General features: G+C 44.3%; 1 long non-coding RNA gene across 1 annotated transcript; it reads left to right on the forward strand.

Annotated features, from left to right (window-relative positions):
* The first annotated feature begins 1801 nt into the window (after positions 1 to 1801).
* On the forward strand, positions 1802 to 15764 carry LOC129007956 (uncharacterized). Its single transcript, XR_008492426.2, has 4 exons — positions 1802 to 1908; positions 2640 to 3252; positions 14971 to 15092; positions 15612 to 15764. It is a non-coding gene; the product is annotated as an uncharacterized LOC129007956 (long non-coding RNA).
* The last annotated feature ends 11689 nt before the right edge of the window (positions 15765 to 27453 follow it).

Genomic DNA, 27453 nt, shown 5'->3' on the forward strand with positions numbered 1-27453 from the left:
CTCCCAATTGCTTTTCCCATTGCTGATCTTGTCCACTTCCCCCTACATCTAATTCTTTATTTGTGATGCTAAATCTGATTACCTTCCTCGTCTGCCTCAAAGTGTTCCAAGATGCGGCATGTACCATAGACCAAAGCCCAGCACTCCTCCACAGGGTATTCATGGCTCTCTAAAATCTGCTCTTCTTCTTCTGTGACCTCATCTCCCATCATTCTTTCCAAGTCTGTAGCCCTCTAATGATGCCCAGCTGTCTGCTAGCCTCGGAACACATCACACCTTGACTCATGCTGTTTTCTGCGTGCTATCAGCTTTCTGTTTTCTCTCCCTAGTTCCAAGTCCCAGGTAAAACTACTACAGGTTGCACATCCCTAATCTGAAAATTCAAAATCCAAAATATTTCAAAATCTGAAATGTTTTGAGCACCGATGTGGTGCCACATGTGGAAAATTCCACACCTGACCTCATGTGATGGGTCACAGTCAAAACACAATCAAAACTCTGTTTCATGAACAAAATTATTTAAGAATACTGTATAAAATTACCTTCAGTCTATGTGTATAAGATATATGTGAAATATAAATGAATTTCATGTTTAGACTTGAGTCCTATCCCCAAGATATCTCATTATGTATATGCAAATATTCCCAAATCTGAATAAATACAAAATGCAAAACACTTCTGGTCCCAAGCATTTTGGATAAGGGATACTCAACCTGTACCTTCTCCTTGAAGCCCTGTGTACTGTCTCTTATTGTGAGGAATCCCAACCTCCACTGCCTTCCACATGTTACTCTGTTATAGGACTTGGTCTGGCCAGTCTTGTGTTATTTCTTGCTTATAGGTTTTCCTTCCCCATTATGCCGTGAGTTCCTGACAGCCAGGAACTCTGTCTTCTTTGTGTTTATAACCTAGAGATACACAATAAATACTGGCTGAGTGACAGAATAACTTCATGGAGCCCTTGGGGTTGACAGTGTCCTACTTTAGTCTTTCATAGGGACCTGGAATATTTATGGCAACCTGGGGTAGGAGGCAGTGCTGGGACAAGGATGAGGTGAGTGAGGGGACCAGGGTGCAAAATATAAGAAGGCACCCCCTCTCTGGTGCTGATCTGGGCTTGCCCGACCCTGAGGGTGGGCACCTTCTAGGTGCCCCTCTTGTTTTCCCCTCATCCCAGCCCTGGCATGAGGGAGGGATGAGAGAAGTCTTGGGATCCGAAATGAGTCTTGCCACAGGGCATCTACAGGGACAGGCTAGGCTGTCAGTTCCTCTCATTCTGACACATGGAGCTATCTGAACAAGTGAGCTCAACCCATGTCTAAGGGGCCCAGAAGTCCCAGCATGAATCCACAGCCTACTGGCATGAGGAGAGTGGCCACAGAGATGTGGCACCACAGATGGGATGGCCTGGGGAATGGCTGACATTTGGAACACTCTGGGGACAGGCAGAAGGGTAGCCCTCACATGCAGTCTCTTTAAGGGAGCAAGGTACCAGCCTGTGGGCCGGAATACGAAGCCAGAGGACAGTCTTAGGACGCAGAGCTAGTACAAGCATAGAGATGAGTGGGGCCCATAGCTATTGACCGAGGCCTGGGATAGGGTCAGGTCCTACAGAGATCTGAGGTACCAGGGTAATTAGTTGGAACTTCTGAGAGGGGTCATGTTTCCATGGGCAGGCCTCAGTGGACGAGATGAGGTGGAAAGAACAGAAATAGTTACATTCTGGGAGTCAGTGTAGACATTTAGTCAATGTCACTGGGAACATTATGTCCTTTGTCTGATGGCATCACAAAAGAGTAGGGGAGTCATGTGGGGCCAAGCACTCAGCTCTGGGGCACTGGAGCCCATCTCTGAGGGTATGAAATCCACCAGATCCATCTGAAGGAAGGAGAGATGAAAAGAGGAAGGGTGAGGTAGAGTCTTTAAATATGGGTCAAGACATACCAGGATTGGTTTGGGGATGGGGGCAGTGTTGCTTTCATGAAGAGCAACCAACAGGCTTGGTTATAATCCTCTAGAAATGGTACCCAATTGCTAGGTCGTAGACTGGGGCTGAGTCTGAATACACAAGGAATTATGTTTAAAACACAGTTTTATGGACATCAAGATTTGGAGATTCTGGTTCAGTAGGTCTAGAGTCATTTTCAATGAATTCTCAAGGTGATATGCTGCACGATATCACTATAGGGGGCGACTAGCTAGAAACAAAGTTAAAGGAGGCAAAGAGACTGGTGGTTCATTTGGAGTTAGTCTCATATTTTCCTTTAGGTCTCACTGAAGGTATGAAAGACTCCCAATACGAGGTACCACTGATATGTAGGCAGAAATTAAGTGCACATTTTTAAGGCTACTAAATATTTCCAGCAGCTGTCCTTCCCTTTCCTCTGTATCACCCTTTTCAGATGTCTTGGTGCTCATTTTCTTGCTTTAGCATGGTTGTTCTCAAACTTTGCATGCCAAAGAATCACCATGGAATAATTGTCTTCCATTAAACTAGTCCCTGGTGACAAAAAGGTTGGGGACCATTGACCTAGAGGGTTTCATTAAACACCCATTGCTGGGTCCCACCCAAAAACTTTTGAGTAAGTAGGTCTGGGCTGGAGTGAGGCCTAATAATTTGCATGTCTAACAACTTCCAGAGCGATGATGCTGCTGTGCAGGGACCACACTTTGAGAACCACTGATGTGGTAGGACAAAAGGTGTAGTACATGCTTAATTGTTCAGCAGGAGAACAGACAGAAAGGAACAGAAGAAATATTTGAAGTAATAATGGCCAACATTTTTCTAAAACTAGTGACAGATATCAAACCACAGATCCAAGAAGCTCAGAGAACACCAAGCGAGATAAATACCAAAAAATTCACACCTAAGCATATCATATTCAAACTGCGGAAAACCAAAAACGAAGAAAAAAATCTTGAAAGATGTCAGAGAGAGGAAAATACCTTACTTACAGAGAAACAAGGATAAGAATTACAGTGGACTTGTCAGAAACTATGCAAGCAAAGAGAGAGGGGTGAAATATCTAAGAAAACTCACCAACCTGAAGTATATATCCAGTGAAATTGCTCTTCAGAAGTGAAGGACAGATCAAGACCTCCTCAGACCAAAAAAAAAGCAAAAAACAAAAAAACGAGAGAATTCATTGCCAGTGAACAGTGAACTTGCTCCTCTAGAAATGTTAGAGGAAGTTCTTCAGAAACTCAGGTCTATGTGAGAAAGAATAAGCACCAGAATAGGGATAAGTGAAGGTAAAATGAAAATTTTTATTTTTCTCATTCTTAATTGATCAAATAGATAAGTTTTCAAAGTAATAATAGTAACAATATATTGGGCAATTACAGTGTATGGATAAGTGAAATGAATGGAAGCAATGTTATAAGAGATGGGCGAGGAAATTGGGAATACTTTGCTATAAGGTACCTATACTACCTGTGAAGCAAATAGTGTTATTTGAAAGTAGATTTACATTAGTTGTAAATGTGTATTACTTACAGAAGTAAGGACTCCAGATGACTGCGACTCCAAGATATGATCTAAGGCCTAGGGTCCTTTCATATCTGTGCTCTAATATCCTTAGCTTATTACTTCTATCCCCAAAGTCACTACATTGTCGCAGATGACTAATGATGTGCTGGCCATCACATCCTTGTTCTAGGAAGAAAATTGGAGCAAGTGGTTAAGGGTATTAGTATGCTCCCCCTTGGTGAGTATCTCCTTGAGGGGATTTCTTGGAAGCCCCATCCCATGACTTCTACTTGCATCTCTCATTGGTCACCTCTAGCTGCTGTGGAGGCTAGGAAGTGTAGACATAGAGCTGGGCACATTGTTGCCCTGAATTAAGTCAGAGTTTTATAAGCAAAGAGGAATTGAAGAAAGAATGTTGAGTAGGCAAATAGTCTCTACATAAACATCCAACTGAACATTCCTCAGGGCCAAGTTTGAAAAATGTTGATATGTTACTTTCCCACTAGTCTTCAGTGTTTTGTTCTACACACATGCTAAACGGTCTTGGTTGGTCTCTTTCTGTGTCTCTGTGTACTTTTGTCTTTCTTTCACACACATATATACAGAAATACCCATACATGTTCACATATGTATCTTAGGTTACTCATAGAATATAAGAGACAAATAAAAAGTTATAGCAGGAAGAAATGTTAAATATTGTCTACCTTGATGGCTCTCAACCCTGGTTGCACAGTGGCTGTCAGCCTTGGTTCCCCACAATCACTGGGGAAATTAGAAAAATATCTATGCCTGAACCCTACCAAATTTAATAATCATCTTTGAAGATAATGCCCAGATAGTCATCTTTTTTTTTTTCTAAAAGCCCCTAGTTGGTGCTAATCTATAGCCAGAGTTGAAAGCCCCTGATCTAGACCAACTTCATCATCTTATAGGGCAAATGTCTGTGAAATTATTGCTTGCATGTTTATTTCTCATATTAGATTGAAAACCTTATATGAACAGCAAAGGTATCTGTTAATCACTATATTCATCCCCAGGGCATGGCACAAGGCTGGCACAAAGTTGAATGAATAACTGAGTCAATGGATGAGTAAACCAAGGCCCAGGGAGGGGAAGGAACTTAGGCAATGTCATGCAGCAAATACACATGTGACAGAACCAGCATTAGAATCTTTGTCTTTTGACTCCTTGCTTGGTGTTCTTTCAGTTATCCCATGACTTCCATGGTTGGATGGTCACACCTTGGAACGCTTTACTCCAGAACTGGTAGCTGTGCTTTTGTCTTCCTACAGGCCACATTGCCTGCTGTTGTAATTATTTGGGAGTCACAGGTTTGGAACTAGATCTTATTTTTTTGAGCATCACCAGCTGACCCACCACAAACAACTGATTTTAATAACTAAGGTGGGGAAGGGGTGGCTGGAAGGGAAGATGGGGAAATAAGCCCCACGCCGGCTCAGGCTTTTGAAGTACCATACCTTCATTTTAGGACTTCACTTGCCAAAGGCCACTTTGCTGTTCTTCAGCCTTCCCTACTGTGCCCTACGTAAACTTGAATTTTCCATCTTCTCTAGCCAATTGCTCAATTTTAATTACCTGTCTGGTTGAAAAGTCCTGAAAACTAATTCACAGCAAGGTGTTAATGATTGATAAGCTTTGATGGAATACATCTTCCTGGGATCTTTGCATATCAGCCAGGGACAGTGTCCTGACTCAAAATAAGGGACGTCTAATTGCAACATTTTGAGTAGAAGGGAACAGAACTGTGAGGGGCAAGTCAGGGTGTAAACAGGGTGGCCTTCCTGGAGAGACTATCCTCAAATCAATCAGAGGAAGGCAGCCAGGAGTTTATCTTTGAGTAAGGCATCTGAAAGGCACTATTGGGGGTCAAAGTCTCGAGTCTACCTGGGTTAGAGGTGTACTTTGAACACAGAATTCTCACCTATTACCCGTGGTATGAGACCAGCAGCTTCCCTGGGATTCTGTAGGGGGCTTGGCCAATGGGCTCAGACCCCTAGTGGTCAAGGAGGAAGAAAACATATCGGTGCCTGAGGCGGAGCTCTTAATAAATGTTAACTCTCTTTCTTCTGTCAGCAGGGACTGCTCAGCCTGCAGCTCCAGAGGGAACAATTAGGTTGTTTATCCAAACCTCAGCCACTTTGCTATGTAATTGATTTTTCATTGAGTGTATTTAGGAAGTGGTTATTTACATGAATACAGGCACACCAGGGACATGGCAGCATCTGATCATAGGAAATGGGAGGGGACCGAGATCAAAGGGGTTGCTGGAGGAGGAATAGTAGGAGGGAGGGTGGGCTTTGGAGGCAGACTTCCTAGGCTGAGATTCTGACTCTGCCGCTGACTGTGCAGATATGGGCAAATTATTAACCCTCCTTGGCCCTGGTCTTTTTTTTAAGAGGGTGATAAAATTTACTTCCTAGTAGGGTTGCTACGAGGATTAAGCTAAACCATGCTTGCAAAACACTAAGAACCGAGCCTGCCGTATCATATACACTTAGTAGGCTGTTGTTATTATTACTACTACTACTATTGTCCATGCCTGGGAAGCTTTTCTATCCTCCACTTAGCCTGCTGCTTCCTATGTCTCGGCAGTTAGCCTAAGTCTCGCCCCTTCCCCAAAGCCTTCCCTGACAGCCACAGTCCCATCTAGTTCCTGCCATTTTCCATAAACATTTATGAGATTTAATCTGTAGCATCATATTTTAAACCTCACTTGCAAGCCACAGTATTTTATCCTTTTCTTCCCCTTGTCTAAACCAAATGTTAGCAAACTACAGCTCACGGACAAAATTCTGGTCTCTTGACTAAGTTCATTTAGCCCACGGGCTAAGAATAGTTTTTACATTTTTAAATGGTAGAAAAAAATCCAAAGAAGAATATTTTGTGACACATGAAAACTATATCAATTCAAATTTCAGTATGCAGAAATATTTTATTGGAATGCAGCCACAACCACTCATTTACATGTTCTCTATGGCCGTTTGTGTGCTACGACAGCAGAGTTGAGTAGTTGGGACGGAGACCATATGACCCTCCAAGTAAAAAATATTTACTGTTTAGTCCTTTGCAGGTAAGTTTGCTAGCCGTAGACCACAAGCTTCTCTCCAGCAGACAATGTGTGCCATTCTTGTTTGAATCCTCAATAGCACATGGCAGAAAGCTCAGGCATATTGCAGGGGAGCAATAAAACCTATGCCTTGCTGATTGCAGCAACTCAGTTTTGCCAGAGAGGACAGACAAGGGGTCTCTTGTCCGTCCTCCCTCTGCTCCTGGTTTCAGGGTGTGGGTGGAAGGCTGTAGGGCAGGTGTTTGTGATGAGCTGTGTTCATGGTGGATTTGAAACCCTTAAAGGCAGAGAGACTAGCTCTTATTGCAGTGCTTAGAAAACAAGATGGAAAGGAGAAGGAAATGAATATTAACAGGCACCAACATGCACCAGGCAAGGTGCTGTGTCTTTTGTATACTTTTCCTCATTTTTTATGTATTCATGTATTCAGTAAATATTTATCAAGTGCCTACCCTGGACCAGGCCCTGTTCCAGGCACTAGGAATGCAGCAGTGAGCAAAGCAGACAAAAAATTTTCTGCCATCATTGAGTTTACTTTCTATTTGGAGGTGGAGTAGGCATTCTAAAATAATAAATAAGCACAATATATTAAAATATTTTAATATTAAGTATAATAGTATTGTATATTAGATGGAATAAATAAATGCAAAGGAGAAAATAAAGCAAGGATGGGAGAGAATACTTGCCAGTTTTTTTGTTGGCGGGGAGGGCAGTGTTGGAATTTTAAATAGGGAGGTCAGAAGAGACCTCTCTGACAAGATGACTTGAGCAAAGACTAAGGTGTGAGCTTTGTAGCTATTTGGGGAGAAGAACTTTATAGGCAGGGGAAACAGCAAGTGAAAAGGCCCTGGGGCAGATGAGAACTTTGTGGGTCCAAGGAACAGCAAGAAGTGCAGTGTGGCTGGAGTGAGGAGACAGAGGAGAGGGCAATGGGAGAAGAAGGTAGAGAGGTAAGGAGGGAGGGGAGGGGGGAAGGAGACAATTTATGAAACATGATATGCCTCACATATCACTGTACGAGCTTAGCTTGTACCCTGAGATAGGAAATCATGAAAGAGTTTTGAATGCAGGATTGCATTCAAAATATCTGATTTCCATTTTAAAACAATAGCTGTATGAGGTAGGTGTTGCTTGGTTTCATCCTACAGATAAGAAAATTGAAGTTCAGAAAGGCCTGGTGGCACATGATTATACAATCAGGGAGGGGCAGGGGTGGGATTTGAACCTAGGCTTCACCAGATTCTCTCTCCTACCCTCACTCTCTCCCTGCCTGGCTGGCACAGAGTTGAGGCTCAATAATTGTTCATTAGGTATATTCAAAGTAACTTCTGAGGCTTGGACAGTGAACGAACTGCACGCCCCACATGCTGTCCCATCTGCTCAGCCCTCCTTGGTGCCGGGGACAGCTAGTAACTTGGTCTAGGGGCTGGCCGGCAGGTCCCTTATGTTTTCCTTAACCTTGCACCAGCTATACAGCGGCCAAATGACAAACATTAATTAAAGTACGAGGGAACAACTTAATTAGCCCCTAATAGTCACATGCTGCCAATTAAACACGTCGATGGCTAGTTTACTCTGGAGCTTAATTAGGTGTTTCTCAATAAATCTAGCCACGTGCCACCACCTGTCAGTTTAGGAGCCAAATCTTTTCTTGGATGTGTCCTCTCTTAGGAGGAGAAGGATGGCTGGTTTGGGAGGAGAAGTGAAATCTGATATTGGAATATCTCAAGATTATTTCATGGTCCTGTTGCATATTTTACACTTGATGGAAATTACTGTGCAGGTAATATTTCACTTCCTGTCTGTGCCACTGCTGCACCTCTGGCAACAAGATCCTTTAGCTAAAGGGCCCTTAAGAGAGGAAAACTGGAATGTGCACTGCAGCTTTCCCCTTGTGTAGGTAATGTGGAATCCTACTCTTTGGTGCCAAACTGTCAACTGCCTAAGCACAGGCTATCCTCTTAATAACGGTGAAATTGAATTTGTAATGAATGAAGGGCTAGGGTTTAATAGCACCACAGGGGAGAAAGTTTTAGGCTCCTGCAAGGTCGGTATGTGTAACTGAACCAAGAGACTGCTGAAGACATCAGCCTGTATCTGTTGATGGAGTAGCCACAACAAGGGAGATGTTGCCCACTGGCACCTGGCACTATTCAGGGACATGAGCACTGAGTGTGGGGTGGCATTTTCCAAGAAATGTATACAAGCACAGACATTTCCCAGGGATGCTGACCAGCTTGGCAAGGGGACCTGGAAATCAAATCGGTTAAGGAATGGAGGAAGATATTGAGAGTGCTGAGTCTGGAGCCTAGGTATTTCTTGGGATCAGGAACTGGGTAAGGTAGGCATCATGGAATTGATGACAAGCTGCCATAAGCAGAGGGCATAAGCAAATTTCATGTTGCCCCGTAGGGCAGTACGAGTGTCCAGAGGTGAGTGTTACCATAACCCATGCTTTTAACTACTGTACTTTCTGGACGAAGAGTACAGGTTAGCAGGTTTACAGCCTTCCCCATAGCTGGAGCCATTTCTTCCCAATTTGCAGGCTGTGGCAATTTTTTTTTGTTGTTGTTGAGATGGAGTCTTGCTCTGTTGCCTAGGCTAGAGTGCAGTGGCGTGATGTTGGCTCACTGCAACCTCCGCCTCCTGGGTTCAAGCTATTCTCTGCCTCAGCCTCCCAAGTAGCTGGGATTACAGGCGCCTGAGGCTGTGGCAATTTTAAGACAGGACCCGAAATGTCTTTGACTCTCTTCTCACCAAGAGGAGGGGTCTCTGCCCCCTTTCCTTGAATCAGCGCTTTGTGACTACTTCACTATTAGAATACAGGGGAAGTAGCAATGTGCCAGTGTCCAGCCCTGGGCCTTAAGAAACTGGAGGCCCAGTTTCTTAACTGGGTGAGAAGTGGAAGGGGCCACTTCTGTCTTCTGGGATGCTCACTGCTGGAACCCAGCCACTGCACTGTGGGGAGGCAGACAAGTACATGGACAGCCATGTTAGATGTTTCAGCTGACAGCTCCAGCTGAGGCCCCAGCCAGAAGCCAGCATCAACTGCCAGACACCTGAGCAAGCCTTCTGATGATTCTCTGCATGGAGCAAAACGAGCTGTCCCCACCAAACCCTGCTCACATTGCATGTTTGTGAACAAAATAAATGCTTGTTGTTTCCAGCCCTATATTTGGGATGGCTTATTAGACATCCGGAACATAAGCCAAGGCAGGCTCCCAATCCTCAGAACCTGAAGTGTCAGATATTTCTGTCTCTGCAGTAAGCCAGGTTAGCCTGACCTTGATTCATTGCCTGGTGCATAGTAGTGTCTCAGATTATTTGTTTAGTGGATGAATGAATACATGTTCCCGTCATGCAAACTGGACTGTTGCCTTAGTCCTAAGATGGGATCTTCCTTGAGTTACCCTAGTTAAGTGTTTTTTAAACCTTGGTTTTAACAATGGTGTCCATTTTTCAAATACAATCTGAAGGTATTCAAAATATGTAAATGATCTAAGTGTGGAGTTCCTTTAGGTGAATTGAGGGGAGGGCTTTCAGCCCTACCAGCTCAGCCTCCCACTCACCACCTCACCAGGACCCCAAGGAACTTGGTTTCTGTGGCGCTCACCTGGAGAACCCAATGCCCTTGTTGATATAATTCTTACCTTTTGCTTTTGGTCCTGCTCCTGAGTCATCTCTCAACCACTTTTCTCTTCTTTTTTCTCCCAGGGGTAGCCACCACAGGCCCACAGGCTAAAATTGAGCTGGAGTAAGTGGCAACAGAGAGTCTTTATTGTCCCCTAAGAGCCCTGGTAAACTTCTGAGAAATTAAGTGCTCATTTCCCAGCAGATAAAAGTGAGCATTTGGCCAGGCACAGTGGCTCATGCCTCTAATCCCAGCACTTTGGGAGGCTGAGGTGAGTGGATCGCTTGAGCCCAGGAGTTGGAGACCAGCCTGGGTGAAACCTTGTCTCTACAAAAAAAAAAAAAAAAAATTAGCCAGGTGTGGTGGTGCATGCCTGTAGCCCCAACTACTTAGGAGGCTGAGGTGGGAGGACTGCGTGAGCCCAGGAGGTCGAGGCTGCCATGAGCGAAGGTTGCACCACTGTTCTCCAGCCTGGGTGACAGAGCAAGACCCTGTCGAAAGAAAGAAAGAAAGAGAGAAAGAGGGAAAGAGGGAAAGAGAGAAAGAGGGAAAGAGAGAAAGAAAGAAAGACAGAAGGGAAGAGAGAGAGAAAGAAAGAAAAAGAAAGAAAAAGCAAGCAAGCAAGCAAGCAAGCAAGCAAGAAAGCAAGCCAGTCCCCGGCCCCTGAACCCTAGGGCCCCATGGGGCAATGGTGCTGGCCCTTCCTTTGGGAGGAGATTGAGCTGGCTGTGGTCTGCCTTGCCACGATGGGGGAAGGGCAGGGGGCTGCGAGAAGGGATTCTCCACTTGTGGGTGATGGAGCATTTAGCAAAGGGGATCAGGAACACTTGCCTTTGGGCTGAAGCAGAGAGGCTCTGAGCTGTCACCTGGGAGCAGGCTGAGCGCTCACCAGACCTGGGTGGGAGGAACCTAGGTGTAAACATGGCCTTGGAACGGAGAATGTGAGGCCTGAGGGGAGCAACAGTTCATTTTTTGTCCGTGACTAGACTTAGGAGGCTCGGCCCAGGAGTGGACTTGGGGTTGAGACTGGGGTGCAGGGTAGTGGAGGGGTGATAAGAAATGGGGTCAGAAGGTACAAGGACATCAGAGAGGGACCAATGAAGTGGTCCAGGCTGGGAGGGCGGCCAGGGAAAGGACGGCTGGCAAAGAGCAAGGCAGGGTGTCAGAGAAAGGCAGCTGATCCAGAAGCTCACCCAGTTGGAAGTGCCTGAGGGTAGGAATACAGGAAAGAGAATGTGGGAGGAATCTGGGGAAGGGATCATCAAACTTGCTGAAGGCTCTGAGGGAGCCACTCAGTTTCCTCCTGAACTCCAGAGGGATCCTGTGGCCCAGGCCTAAGGGACCATTGCTTCTTTAGAGAGTCAGTGTGATGCAGTAGGAGAAATGCTGTCTAGGAGTCAGGGGGTCTGGCCTCTCGTCTGATTTGGCCACTGGCCAGTCATTTTGGTTTTCTGAGTCTTTCACTCCCTTGTCTGTAAAATGAGAAAGTTGATTGTTATTGATTTCCAGGTCCATTTGGGTTCTAGCAATTGCATGATTCACTTCGACCCAATAAACACAAGTGGGTCAGGCACAGCCCTGGGCCCTGGCGGTGCAGGTGGACCAGTTCCCCATGACTTCATGGAGCTCATGCTGTAGTGAGGAAAGTGGACATTTCTACAGGTAGCAGGGCTACCAAGTGAAAGTGGGAAGAAAAGCGTGATTTTATTACTAGGACCGGGTCAAAAGTGAGGGGTAGGTATTAAGGAGGGGGTAGAAAACCTTCAAAATGGGAGCTGAAGGAAGAGCTGGTTGATTTGGAGGTGAGACAGGGAGGTCTGGGATGGTGTGCTCAAGGGTTCAGAGCAGAACCAAGTTGAGGTAAGAAAAGATGAGGGAAATGTTTGTTTGTCCTTGGCCCATTGTGGACCTTTGGCCTGCTCTGAACAATTGGCTTCCTGTGCTGGACAAACGGGTGTGGGCAGGCCGCCCTAGTCCCCTTTGTTCTGGACACATTGTAGGGGTGTAGCTCAGCAGCAGAAGTTCTCCAATCCATCTCCTTCATTTGAAACATGTACTAATTTTTTAAAGTATTGATTTTCACTTTAGAAAAATTAAAGAATTGAAAACACAAATAATTCATAACGTTAGCAGCCAGTAACACAGTGCCCATCCTTAGTTCTCACTCTCTCACTACACACACACACACACACACACACAGGCATGCAGGCACACACAGAGGATTAGATTAGGCTATTTTTCTTGCTTGGCAATATATTGGAACATCTCTTCTTGTCGATAAATATGAATCGATATCATCATTTTTAATGGCTTCATAGTAATTTTATTGTGTGAACATAACATAAATTATTTAACAATTCCTATTGTTTGAACTTTAAATTTCTTTCCCTTTTTAAGTTTGCTATAAGTAATGCTTTGATGGAAATAGTATTATGCATAGATCTTTGCACCTTACCTTATTATTTCCTAGAATATAATGATTTTACAGCTTTTGATATACATTACCATATTATTCTCTAGAATTAGTTGTTCTCACCTATTCCCAAAAGCAGTGGATAGATGTCCATTTCCCACCCCCCATGCTGACACCAGGCATTATAATGCTTTTTAATCTTAGCCATCTGAAAAGTAAAAAGGGCATATCATTGTTTTAAGTCATATTTCTTTTATTTCCACCGAGGCTGAAAATGGTTTACATTTTTTATTGTCATTTACACTTCTTCTTTCACGATTTGCTTTTACATATCATTCTGCTGTTTTACCCCCCATGGTGCATATATTAGTTTCCTAGAGCTGCCATAACAAATTACTACAAACTTGGTGACTTAAAGCAACAGAAATTTATTCTTTCATAGTTCTAGAGGCTAGATATCTGAAATCAAGTTGTTGGTAGGTCTACGTTCCCTCTGAAGACTCTTAAGAAAGAATTCTTCTTTGCCTCTTTCTAGCTTCTGGGGGTTGCTGGCATTCTTTGGCATTCCTTGGCTTACAGCTGCGTTACGCAATTTCTGTCTCCTTCAAATGACTGTCTTCTCTCCATGCTTATCCGTGTGTCTCTAAATCTTCATCTCCTTATAAGGACACCAATTATTGGATTTAGGGCATACTCTAATGCAGTATTTCATCTTAACTTGACTGCATCTGCAAAGACCCTACTTCCGAATCAGGTTGCGTTCATTGGCCCTAGGGCATTAGGACTTGAACATATATTTTTAGGGGACACAATTCAGTCCCCTATAATGTGCTTGACTTTTTCTTATTAATTTGTAATAGCTTTATGCTTCACCTTTTAGATCCACTGACTCACACCTGCCTCTCTGCTTGCCCAGAGAGGTACAGAGAAGTAATGACTTGGACTTGAGGAAGGTAGGTTCTTTTGGTTAACCACAGTGTGAGTCATGAGTATTGTGGGTCTTAGGAGTTCCTGCATTAACCCTTTATTTCCGGAGAAGATAAGTGGTGGTGGGAGGGAAAGAGGAGGGCATTTTTTCTGGTGCTCTATGAGTGGCTGTTGGCAGATCTACCACTAACAGGTCAGTTTGGTAGGTGGACAATGATTGGGATAGGAGAGAGACTGAGCAAGCGGTGATAGTCTCTGAATCATAAATTGGTAAATGAATGACCCCTGAGGCTGGGTAGGAGTCATCCAGCTCTATCAGGACTTTCTGGGCTCATTTGAGATTGTTTTGCTAATAGTGGTTTCTTAAAAGCATCATGCATTTTCTTTCCTGCTTCTTAAGCACTCAAGCATTTCAATGGCAGCTTAGCCCTGAACTTACAGGTTTCTTGCACTTGAATGGATCATGTTCGTAGTAAGAAGCAGAACGATTGGAAGCTAAGAAGACTCTCTGCAGTCCTTGACCTCTGCAAGTTGCTTTCTTAGATGGGTAGCAGAATGAAGAAGAATCGGCTCAAATTTCCAGTTTGGTTAAGCTGAAGCAGTAGTCTAGTGGGGAGTTTCATTAGGGGCCCAGATCCAGATCCTTCTCTTCAGCAACATTGCCTCTGAAGAACAGGTCTGCAGAGTGAAGAGCAATATGGGGTTCCTGAGAGTTCTAGGGTCTCTATAAGTGGGAAAGGCCTTATTCCAAGGTGACAAGGGGCCAGTGTGTCAGGTAGTCTGCCCTCTAGTGGGCCTGGGACAAGAACAAGTGTGGGCAGCTCAACCTGTATCTTTCACTGGGGTGGCAAGTGGCATCAGGGCTGGAGGAAAGAGTTGGGATAGAGGATGGTGTCCCATGTCTACCACTGCCAGCTCCTGCTCAGAAAAGAATGTCAGCATCAAATTCAAGTGACTTCCTGGAGCTGAAAGCCTACTATAACAAAAGTGTTGGAATAGAAAACTCCTAAATTTAGGAGAAAACATAGGCCTGGGTTTGAACCCCAGTTCTGCAATTTACTAGCTGAGTATCATGAGTTAATTTTCTTAATCTCTTTACATTTCAATTTTGTTTTGTACAAGTAAGATAGTATTTTGGTAAACTGTTTATAGGATAAAATTAAGTAATGTGTGAGGAAAAATGCATCATAGGGTCTTGCAGATAATAGGTACTAAATAAATAGTAGTTTATTTCTTTCTTCTAGTGTCTTTTTATTCTATATAATATGAATTGAGCAATACCACTGAATGTTTTTCTCCCAAATCATTCCTCCATCCAGCTAGTTGAAGTTCTATAATTCCATGTCTCATTTCTTTGTTAAGATATTCTCCCTTAAATATGCTTTTGAAAAGTTACTGCTGTTTTTGGCTGATCAGAAATCAATATATCTCTGACCTACTAGGCCTTTGTAGGACATATAAATGCCAATGCTGATGTAGAAAGGTGGAGGAAGAGAGCCAGAGTGCAGTTCATCTCTGGGAGAGCAGACCAGAGTGGCTTCCATGGGCACATGCTGGATTGAAGGTGAGAGACACAGGAAGTGTGGCACATGGGAGAGCCTGGGCCACACTTCATTCTCCCTCAGCAAATGTCAGTCACAGGCTGTCTGATCTGTCTTCTATGAAAGTGGGGATGTGGGCATCCTGAGGACTTGAGTAGAGTGTGAAGGTAAGGCCATTACCCACCTACAGGTGAGGAATATGGGACTGAGAAAGTCATCTAGGTGAGCAGTTGCATTCCAAATCCAGGCAGGCTATGGAAACAAAGCTTCAGTTTGGAGAGGCTAGTCAGAAAGGGAGAATCTAAGTGAGGGACAGCATTCAGGAAAGCCAGAGGTTCAAAGCCAAGATAAGCCAGGGGGCCTGGGCTCTGCCCTGAGATGGTGGCTGCAGAGATGTTTTCTAGAGTGCCTGCAGCCCTGGGCAGGAGCAAGGATGGTTGGATGGAGTGTAATAGGGTTTTTTTCCCTGCAATCCAAAACCTGCCAGGAGTCCCCCACTCCCTGATTGGTTCTAAGCACTCTTCTTGTCTCTTACCTAATAGTGAGAAGACGTGACTACTAAAGTTGAGGCCCCAAGTCTCAGCTCCTTCCCCCTCCGAAGCATGAGTGGAGGATTCACTTAAGGCCACTTTGGTGAGACTAGATCAACTCTTCTCAAAACTACTTCATTCCTTTGGAATAAAATCTTGATTTTAGACTTTCCCAATATTCCTCATGGTATTGCAGTGGCCAGGAACTGTATTCTGTACTCAGGGCAGCTGAGACACTCTGGCATCAAGACCTAGCTCCCAGGTGCATTGGCCCCTCAAAAATCAGTCTTTTGAAGGATAAGGCATTTTCATCACCAGGGGGAACGAAAGACCACGAGGACTCCCATGATCTTCCTCCCAGGGGGTTCATAATTCCATAAGCTAAGACTGAATTATGTGTTTTGGGGGAACATTGTGCTCTGTGTGATTGAATGTGTGATTCATTTGACACTGAGAATAAAACCAGGTTGAATAATAAGAAAATACAAGCCTCAGAGGATTTGAAGTAAAGCCTTGAAATCATTGTCGAATCATAAATTAACACCCATAACAAGAGTAAAAATTTACCCTGAATTTAGGACACTCTGTTTTTATTTTTTTCAACTGAGTTTAAATGCTTTCCATAAATCCTAGATATTTGGGGGCTGTAAAGATGATTAAACACCTAAAATGTAGTTCCCTTGGACATAAGAAGAAAAATATTAAGCACTTTCTTAAACAAAGTCCGTAAGTGAGGACTGAGTTATGGTTTCTTTGAATAGTGAGGCTATGCCTTCCCTACTGAGGTCAAAAGGAAATGAAGAGAAGGGAAATCAATTGGAAAATGACTCTCATGCTTGAATCATTATTTTCTTCTTCCATCAGGCACCTGCTATTGGTTTTTATGAGTAATAGTAAAGTGATTAAAAACATACTGAAACCTTGACACAGAGTCTGGGGGAGGGGGCCTGAGCAAAAGAGTCCTTGCTCCTTCATAATCCTGCCTCCTTGGTGTCCCTGTCCCTCATTTTCATCCATCTTTTGAGCATGATTCATGCCCTAATACTGCCCTGATGCTAAAGCATTTGTATGGTGATTTGTCTTTCAAGAGAGTTGGTGCCTAGCCTTGCAAACAAACTACCAGCCCTTCTCACAAACACTGAACTATGCCATCCCCAGTGCCCAGAAAAAATGTACTGATGTTCCTCCCACTTGCTATAAATGAGTGCTTGCCTCTTGATATCTTTAGTCACAGTCAAGTGGTCAAGTCAATTAGCACTGAGCACCACTTCTCAGATCCTACCATTTGATGTGTGAGGTAGGGGAGTGGCAGGCTAGCCAGTGCACCCCCAGAGATTGGGGACAGAGGCTGCTTATTCATAGGCTCTGCTATCTCCATTTTTTAAAGATAATAACTTACCCAAGGTACTAGGTTAGTAAATGGCAGATTTGAGCCCAGGTCTGTTTAAGAGAAGAGGAACGTAAGAAGTTACAGAGAGGATAATGGGGACATCTAGATGAATTCTGAAGAAGGCTCACCATCCCCAGGGTTTCTTGACACCCTTCTGGTGTGCACTTGCTTAAGTGAGCTGTGTTTATTTGATGTATCGGAATGGATGGCCACCATGTATATACTTAGCATGATTCTGGGCACTGTGGGGTTAGAAAGGGCCAGCCAGACTTCACTCCTACAGCCTCTGCCACTGCAAACTTGAGTGAAAGCGGAACAAAGTTGGAGTCTTGAAATACTGGGAACCAGAGAACCTGCCACAGAGCTCAGCACAGGAGAGAGAGGGAGTCAATTCTCAAGCCTGGAGAAATCCCCTGGGGTGGTGGGGTGGAGCAGGAGGACCAGAGAAGCTGCTGAGGATTTGAGCAGAGTCAGCCTCCGAGACAGTTCTTTCATGTCTGTCTCAAAGGCTCCACTCTGTAATTTTGATGATTTTCCTGTGCATGAGCTCAGTCTCACTAATGCTGGTTACCTAATGAAAATCCCATTCTGGTGCCTTGGGACCCCTACCCTCCCTCTTCCTGGATCCACAAAACTAGTGGATTATGCCCTAGTCCATTACTTTGGGTCTAGCTGATAGTGGACATTCCTTGGATTGTGACTGCTTGTTGGTATTTACCAACAGCTACCTGGATTCTTTGTGCTCTGTCCTTTGCCCTTCCTTTCTCCTACCAGTGGGTCTTCCTCCAGCAACTGTGACCTGAGTCATGTTGGAGGTGATGACAGCCTTTAATAGTGTACCTCAGCTTCACCCTGGAGGGAAATGCCTGAAGACTCTGCCTCCACAGGCAGGTCAATGTCCTCAGCCCCCTCTCCCACTCCAGTGTGACATCCTTGAGCAGATCCTTGATCTGTTTCTCTTTCCACCTCCATGATTCTTCAAGGAAAGTCTAAAACCAAGATTTAGTTCTAAGAGAGTCTGCAATATTGCTAGATAAGCAAGAAGTACAAGCAAAAAATAAAAATAAAAAACAGCATTCCAAAGTAGGACACAGTCCAGTGCTAAGCTGTGTAATATGGCATGTGGTAGAAAATCTGAGAAGGGAAAGTAGCACAGGGCATTGGAATCAGGAACGGCTTCATGGAGGAGGTGAAACATGGCTTGGGCTTTGAGGATGGAGAGGTCAGTCTTCCATTTCCCCACTCTGGTTATAAGTGCTGTGTGCTTCCTCGGGAGAAGGGGGGTCCTTATTTATGTGGGCATCAAGGTCCCCAGTTTTTGGAGGATATGTGAGTGCCAGCAAAGGGGACCAGGAGGATAAGAAGGTCACACTCCCCTCTAGATAGTCATCAAGAGCTATTAGTTAGGCAAGCAGTTATTGACCAACAGATATTAAATCTTGGCTGCTTGTCCATATGGGTAATGATCATAATAGAATCTACTCTCTTGCCAAATGGATACAGATAAAATCTTGGAGAATAAAAAAAGACTTAGCTTTGTTGAGAGGGAACTCTCATTGAAATGGCATCCATGAAGAGCAGATGCCCTATTCTTAAGTAAGGCTGCAGGGAAGCTAAGGGTATGAGTGGAACACAGGATGGGGAGGTGGGAAATTAAGGCAGGGAAGGGGACTGGAGTCAAGTCTGGTACTGAAGCAGTAATACAGGGCTTTTGAACCAGAGGTTTGTATAACAGATACGTGTGGAACTTTGGTGAATTGCATACGTCAACTCCATTTTTATCCCAAGATTCTAATACAGGAGGTCTGGGTGAAGGGGAACCTCCAGCTGGAACGTAAGAGGATGTGGTTGTACTTACTCACATCCCCTGCCCACCTGAACCCTGGGAAGTGCTGACTGAATGAATGACAGAACCACTCTGAGAATGAACAGGACTTGGAAACCTGGTGGGGCAGTGATTCTCAAAGTGTGGTCTGTAAACCACCTGCATCTCAATCACCTTGGAGCTAATGAATGGAATCTCTAAGAGATGGAAACTAGCAATCTGCCTTTTCAACAAACACAACAGGACAGCAGATACTTAGACACTTACATACTAAGGTTTGAGAACCACAAGAGAAACAGTAAGTACAGAAGCCCATCAAGCTCATACAAGCAGTAAGTGTTAGAGCCGGGATTCAAACCCAGGTCTGACTGACTTTCCAGGATGTAAAGGAAACCCATCCTTTTGCTATTATGTCAAGCTGCCTCTAAGAGCAGGTAACAGGAAGAATTTCAGGCTGGCCGTGCTCAGGCAGGGGCGACTACAGGAAGATCAAATCTGGAGGTAGACAAAGAGGACCTCACCACAAAAACTGCTGGGCTGAGGCAAGACCCACACTTCAGAGGGATTGAATGGGGATGTTAATTAATACCTTTGTTCTTAACAATCAGCAGGGTTCCAGGAAGAAGGGCAAGAACCCCGGAGCTGGGTCAGAGGTACAAGGTAGGAACCTAGTTCCTAGTTCCTAGAAATAAGAAATATCTTAGGAATCGATGTGGATCCTCAGAGTGGATTCAGAAGCCAGGGATTCCTTAAATTCTCTCTGGCTAGGGTCAGGACTGATCCCCAAATCTGGTAAGTACTCTTAGCGAGGTAGACATTCAGTCCTGGGTAAGAAGCTGTGCTGTCCTATAGTTGTAAATACTGGTTGCCCATTATCAATTTGAAGGGTACTGAGAAGGCCTGTGATTATACTCATAAGGCAAAAGCTCCCACCCAGAGTTCTAGTCTTTCTATTGCCTTTAACACAGTGATCTTAGAGAGATTCTCTTCTTCACATGCTGACCCTAGGGCTGAAACTCAGCCTCTAACTCCTGGGCTTATTCCTGGGACAAATATTTATTTATTTCTCTTGGCTTTTCTGAATCTGATCTCTTTCTGATATTTGGAGAATTCTTGACCCTACAAGTCTCACTGAAATGTGGATCTGGACTCTGTTAACAAAGATCAGAAACTCAATTTTCCAGTCTTCTGAAGCTAGGGTGGGGAAAATGATGTGGACTTAACCAGTTAGATAATCAGAGAGAGCAATCTGAATTTTATTTGGGAGCGAGTGACCAAGGGCAGCAGAGGTAGGCTCAGCATCACAGCTGGTGGAGTTCTCATGGTGGTCATCACATTCTGGAGTCCAGCAGTGGCTGCGGAGGAGTCCTTGCTGTCGTTTCCATTGAATGAACTTTGCTCTGTGTCTGGCTGCATAGCCCCTCTGCTTCCTGGCAGTTCTGTAAATGACCCAACGTCCTTCTAGTTAATTACTTGGCTACTAAACAAGTCAGAATGTATTAAGTTTCCCTTAGGAAAACATAAACCCCTCTAGGTTTTTCAATGGAGAGAATTGGATATCAGGAATTGGATTGGTGGATGATGGGGAAGCTGAAAAGCCAAAGAATGGTGAAGAAACCAAAGAAGAACAGTTGCAGAATGTTGTTAATTACAAAGGACTGGAGTCACAGTGGGAAGAGGAGGCTGAAGCTAACCAATGTGAGCTTCAATCATGCCTTGTCTAGTGGAGATGGAGCTTACCTGATGCAATGTAGTCAGAGGCATGGCCTGAGGCCAAGCAAGGAAGAAATAACTACCCTGACCTTCCTCCCCGTCTTTCCCCAGGCTGCCACCAGTGCACCACTGGCAGAACTACCCAGAGGCCAGCTGGCAAGAGGGCCTCATCATCCCTGCAAGACATAGCAGAGCAAGGGAAAGGTGGGGAATCGATGGCAAATGACAAGCCCACAGTTAGTCTCTGCAGCTTTCAAATAAGAACATTGTTGATCAGATGCTAAAAGAGGACATCACCACAAGAATATATTAGAGACAAAAAATTTACAGGCTGGGTATTTCTTAGGTCAAGTAATATTCTGTCTAGCAAGAAAACTATGGGTACATAGCGCAATCATAGACTTTACTTAGTTGTGCTTAACACTCATGTCTGTTTTGGTTTGTTTATTTCACCGTATTTCATACCCTTGGGCTGTCTGGCCTTCTCTTTTAACCTGGAATCCTGAGGAGGGGAGGGAGGTCAGTAATAGCCACCTCCCTCTGCAAACTTCCACATCTCCAGTCCTTTCCAGACTTCTTTTACCACCTTGACCTGAGGTTTTTATTCTGCCAACTGGTTAGGGTGCCATAGTTCATTGTGAGAATGATCTAAGGGAGTCTTAAGTCATCAGGTCATCAGGGAGGTGCTAGACACCTGGCAGAGGAGAGCTCCAGAGTTATAAGAGGCCCCAAACACCTGCAGCCCTGTGGGGGGAGATGGGAAAGCCTGCCTTCAGGTGAAAGAATCCATCCCTTATAGTTTATGACCCTGAGCACTCAGCCCCTACACTTCCTTTTTCTTGCTTTGAATTAAAATTAGGAACTGAGTTTTTTTCATCTTGATACCTTCAGTACTTAACATAGACCACTGTAACCGTGGTGACAAAAAAAAAAAAAAAAAAACTATGAATGAGTAAATAAGAGAAACAATGAATGAATAACAGCTGCTATGACAATTAAGGCATATGCTCCATTGTGTGGCCATGTGAGATAAATGTCCCCTAACTCACTGCTCTTTCTGTGGCTGACCCTGGAGATGGGCACGCGCACCTCGCTGCCTTTCCTGCTGTGGGAGGTGAGAGGACTGGGGAACCCAGAAGCCCAGAAGATGCTCCTGCCAGTAGAGGGCTCTTCCTCTTCACTGCTCCGAAGGGATGGCACAGCGGCTGAGCACGATGCTGTGGTGGTGTCTGCCCACCTCTGTCCTTTCACCCACATCTCCCCTGTCACACTACTGGCCAGGTCAGGCTGGCATGGGAAATTTGCCTTAGGAGACCTGCAAGCTTATGGCTTTCTTTTTTTAAATGGTAGTTTCTATGATAGGGAAGGAGTGGGGACTATTATCCTAAAGCCAAACTCACTAAATTTTCAATATGGCAAAAGAAAATAAAGCAAGGGGAGACTTAGCACATCTTAGCTTATAAATTCTGGCTGTCCTATGTGACTTTCTGTTCCGAGTGAATGCGTGATTTTTCCAATGACAAAGAAGGTTCCAGAGCCCCATAACTTGGAAATGGCTTGGTCTTGGTCTATATTGATGGATATCTTTCTACCTCCACCTATTTCTCCATGAAAGCCTTCCCCTTACACACACACACACACACACACACACACACACACACACACACACAGTGTACACTGGTGTTCTGCCAGCCCCAAGGCCTCCTTCCTACTGTTAATTTATGATTCCTCTTTCCTGGTGTCTGTTTTGGCTGATAATAAAGTGGCTAGTACCTCTTTGGAGATCTTTGGAAAACGCCAGTGAGTTGGAAAAGACCAGGACATGGAATCTGAAGAATAACTCTGGATGACATCTGGTTGGATGAAAAATGGGGACAGTCTGACCCCAAGCAGCTTGCCAGAAGCTAGGAACAGATGCTTCTCAAGGGGAAACTGTCATCATCGCATCTCCTGAGTGGCCCATTTTCTGCTCTATAGGAGGTAAATAAACATAACACCACCTGAAAATTGGCGTTTTGAAAAAAAGACTTTTTTTTGAAAACCATCATGGAGGTTCTAACATTGAAAACTGGAAGCCCCTGGAGCCAGAGTCACGGGAGGAAGTAGGAATGTGAGGGCCAACGGACTAACCAGTCTCTCTTACTGGGGCCATCTATTAACCCCAAAGATGATGTCTACTTCAGTTTCTACGGTAACAGCTTTAGGGCTGCCCAGTGGGCATCTAGTGGGAGAGAAGGTGCATATTTGGGGGAAATTCTTTAAACACCAAGCTGTTGTGTGTCTCCCACACGGTGTGTGCGGGGGTCTGTGTATCTGTGCTTCACTAGCATCCTTCTCTTTCTCTTCCTTTCTCATCTTTTCACTCTGTCTTTCCACTTCTGTCTCCTCTTGTCTCTGTCTCACTCTCTACTTTGTCTGTCTTCTGTCTCATAGTTTCCCTCTCCACCTACTTTTCTTTCTCAGGTTTTCATTCTTCCTCCTCAGCTTGGCTCTCATTTTCTTATTGTGCTGGGTTGAATAGTGTCCCCCCAAAATTTCCGTCCTACCTGGAGCCTCAGAATGTGGTTCTATTTGGAAACTGGATCATTGCGAATGACCTATTTAATTGGTTATTTAATTATTCAATTGGTTATTTAATTAATGGCCATCTCAGTTAAGATGAGGTCATTCTGGTACAGGTGCACCATGAATCCAATATGATGGTATCCTCATAAGGAGAGGAGAAGAGACACAAAAACAGACACACCCTGGCAGATCACTGTGTGACTACGGAAACAGAGACTGAAGCAATGTGTCTACAAGCCAAGGAACACCATGAATTGCTGGCAATAACCCAAAACTACAAAGAGGCAAGGAAGGAATCTTCCCTAGCACCTTCAGAGAGAACATGACCCTGCTGACATCTTGATTTTGGATCTCTAGCTCCCAGAACGGTGAGATAATATGTTCTTTTAAGCCACCAATTTGTGGTACCCTAGGAAACAAATGAATTTATCACCAAGTTCATGCATACTTCTTCTCCCTATGCATAGCACACCCCCCACACACCCCACCCCCCTACTGCCTTTTTTCAGATTCAAACCATTGATCTCACCTATTGCATTTCTGGCATCAGGTGTCAGCTGGCTCATTTTCTTTGAGGGCAAAGTTCATATCCACTGGATTCACACCTCAGTTGCCACGTGGGCTGCTTTTCTGCTCAGAAATGTCAGGAGTTTTTAAATAGTTCATAAAAGGGACCCCCTTTTGACCTGACCCTCCCAGGTAAGTATGCTGTCTTTGAGGACCACAGAAAGGTTCAAGAATCCGGGTTTTCAATCTCCACATGGCCCTGGGCAAGTCTCTTAACCTCCCTGAATTCTTTCAATGGCTTCATCAATTAAAAAAAAGGCAACTGCTTTTAGTCTTTCCTGCCTCTGGAGAATGTTGTTAGTGTGAAAAGACCTTCAAAAGAACAACAAAGAATGCTGTTCACATTTATAGCCCTTTATTATTCAGACTTAGGAGGCTGGGATGAAATAAATATTTATGGAACCCGGAAGGTGACATGGAATTTTATGGATATTATTATGTTGGATCCGTAAAGCAACCTACCAAATAAGTGATTCCCATTTTAAGTGAGGAGAAAATTGACTCGAAGCAAAGAAACATCACTTTCATAAGAAACAGTGAAGATTCTAATTAAACCCAGATTTCCTGACGTCCAATTTAGAGATTACTACATTACACTGTGACCCTCTTATTTGTTGATTTATTATTATTTTTTATGGCACACTTCCTTCCCATCTTGAAATATTTCTCTGACCCTTCAGGAGAAGCCACAGACTCAATAGAGTCTGGTTCCATGTATAAGGAGAGGTTTAATTTTCAAGTACAAATATTAACAACAGGCACATAGATGAAACATTTTGGAGGAACAATCGATGTTGGCAGACAGGAGCCTATCAGGAGGTAAAGGATTTGTAAAAGTGAGGTTTAAGGCAAACCTTTGGAGGGAAGATGAGAAATGCTGCCTTCAGAAAGGAGGAAGGGTCAAATTCAAGATCCACAGTGGGCTAGAGAGTGTGTGAATCTGGGCCTGAGCTCTGCAGTGGGGAGAGTTTGGAAATGTAGAATTCTGTCTGCATAGCATGCATTATGTCTTTATGTGATACGTATGCGTCAGAGAAGAGAATTTCTTTTCTGTCGCAGGCATCGTCTAAAACTGCACACACTTGAGAAATCACCACTCTCTCTCCTTTCTCATTTCTGCACTTTCTGCACATCTTTCTACTTGCTGAGCCTTTCCTCTCATTCCAGAGCAACAGAAGCACCAGCCCCTTCTTTAGGAGCTGTTTATCTGGCATCTGCCTCTCTGCTGAGAGAGCAGACCCCTCTTCTTCCCTTCTTTAAGCCCCATTTGTATCTTCCATCCTCCCACTCTGAATGTGATTAGAGGAAGAAAATCTCATAAAAAGGAAACTCAAACGTCAGGTAATTACAGCCCATAATTTGTTTATCTTTCAGAAGCCCATATTGGAGGAGCATTACTCACTCTGAGGATCCTGGCATAGGCAGATGCATCACTTATATTGAAGTATATTATCTGCTGTGATATTTATGATGAAATGAGTTTGCCAGCCATCATCTATCAGGTCACAAACTCTTACGCAGCCTTGAAAAATGGCTTTTAATACACCCTTGTTGCAAGATTGGGGTGGATGTACAATTTGTGACTTTCCTACCTCTGCTGCTCCCGGGAACAGGGTGTACAGGGCTGTGTACAGGGTGAACAGGGTGGGGAGCTGTGTTCCTTTGCCTTATTCACAACCCCCACCCTTGGTGCAGTGAGACCATGAGTTCCTTAAGGACAGTCCATGTCTTACTCATTTTGTGTCCTCTTTGTACAGGGTCCGGCACATGGTTGATGTCAACAAATGTATGTTGAAACAAAATGAATTGATTCACATGTGAGGAGATTTAGCTTCTGGGATCATGACCCCATAAATTCCTGGAGGAAAAGTAAAAGATGTACTTAACATCACCTGAGATCACTTATTAGCTCACTTATTCAATCATGCATTTGCACATTCATACAACAAATGCTTATCAAAAACTATTGTGTGGAAGGCACTGTGCTAATTGCTAAGTGGGCTAAAAAGATAAAATAAAATACGGCTTCTGGTCAGGTGTGATGGCTTACACCTGTAATCCCAGCACTTTTGAGAGGCTGAGGTGGGAGAATCGCTTGGGCTCATGGGTTTGACACCAGCCTGGGCAACATGGCAAGACCTTGTCTCTACTAAATTGTTTTTAATGAAAAATTAGCCAGCTTTGGTGGTGCACCTATAGTCGCAGCTACTTGGGAGGCTGAGTTGGGAGGATCGCTTGAATCCAGGAGGTCAAGACTTTAGTGAGCTGTGATCATGCCACTGCACTCCATCCTGGGTAACAGAACAAGACCCTGTCTCAAACAAACAAAAAACAAAACAAAAAACGTAACTTGTACCTTAAAAGAGCTTATGATCTAGTATTAAGGGTAAGAGAGAAATGAATGGTACAGGGAAGAAAATGAGGCCTTAAAAATGCTTTGAATGCTCTGAGGATGAACAGATTGCTTCTAGCTGGAGACATAGGCAGGAGTGGATATTTGAATAGAATTACAATGGATGGTATATTAATTGTTTTTTTGCGAATAAATTAAAGTGAATCTAGCTTTTGTAACAAAAGGTGTTCACAGGCAGCAGACTCTACTATCTCACAGAACCCATGAAAAAACTCAACAAATAAGTCTCTGGTAGGGGTGAGAAGCAAAGATCCTCAGGGACCCTGTGGTGGAATCTGTGGCCCTTCCCCCGAGAGTTCCCCTGTCAATGTAATTCAGTGCCAAACATTCTTTGTTTCTCTGATGAAACCTTCAGTTTCCAGGAGATCTAATGTGATTAATCAAGCAGAGTGTCAGGACTCCAGTCTGTAAACTCATTAGCTATGGCCAGGGGAACTGTCCCCAGAAACATGGCTGCTAAGACCCCTCTTTCTGCAGTGGAAGCAGTTCCCAAGAACAAGGGCTGAGCAGCCTCTCTGGCTGGGGGCACCTACATGTGGGTAAGATCTGGAGGTGTGTGGACGTGATCACGAAGGACATTGCAGATGTGGGGAAGCACAGGGCTGAAAGCCTCCCACCAGGACTCTCTGTCTGGCTCCATCTGTTCTCCCCAGGCTCAGGCATGGTCATTTGTTCCCCCAGCTCCCTTCCTGATGGGCTCAGGTATGAGTTTGTGTGTGTGTGTTTGCGCCTGGGAGCGTGTGTGTTTGCACCCGGGAGCATGTAAGTGAATGCAAGTGTGAGCACTTGTGTTTGGTTACTTTGTATGTGCAAGTCTGAGCACGTGTATGAGTACATCTGAGTATGTGCGTGTGCCAGTGTGAGTGTGTGTGTGTATGTCTGGTGCGAGTGTAATATGTGCAGTGTGTGTGTGTGAGTGTGATTATGTCGTGTGTGAGTGCGATTATGTCCTGTGTGTGAGTGTCATTATGTCCTCTGCATGTGTGTGATTAAGTCCTGTGTGTGTGAGTGTGATTATGTCCTCTGTGTGTGTGTGTGTGAGCATGATTATGTCCTCTGTGTGTGTATGAGTGTGATTATGTCCTGTGAGTATGTGTGAGTGTGATTATGTCCTGTGTGTGTGTGAGTGTGATTATGTCCTGTGAGTGTGTGTGTGAGTGTGATTATGTCCTGTGAGTGTGTGTGTGAGTGTGATTATGTCCTGTGTGTGTGTGTATGTGTGATTATATCCTGTGAGTGTGTGTGTGAGTGTGATTATGTCCTGTGTGTGTGTGTGAGAGTGTGATTATGTCCTCTGTGTGTGTGAGTGTGATTATGTCCTCTGTGTGTGTGTGTTTGTGTGTTGAATGTGATTATGTGTGTGCTGTTCTGGGTTCTACTT

The sequence above is a fragment of the Pongo pygmaeus genome, chromosome 1, assembly GCF_028885625.2.
Source record: "Pongo pygmaeus isolate AG05252 chromosome 1, NHGRI_mPonPyg2-v2.0_pri, whole genome shotgun sequence".
Taxonomy (NCBI): domain Eukaryota; kingdom Metazoa; phylum Chordata; class Mammalia; order Primates; family Hominidae; genus Pongo; species Pongo pygmaeus.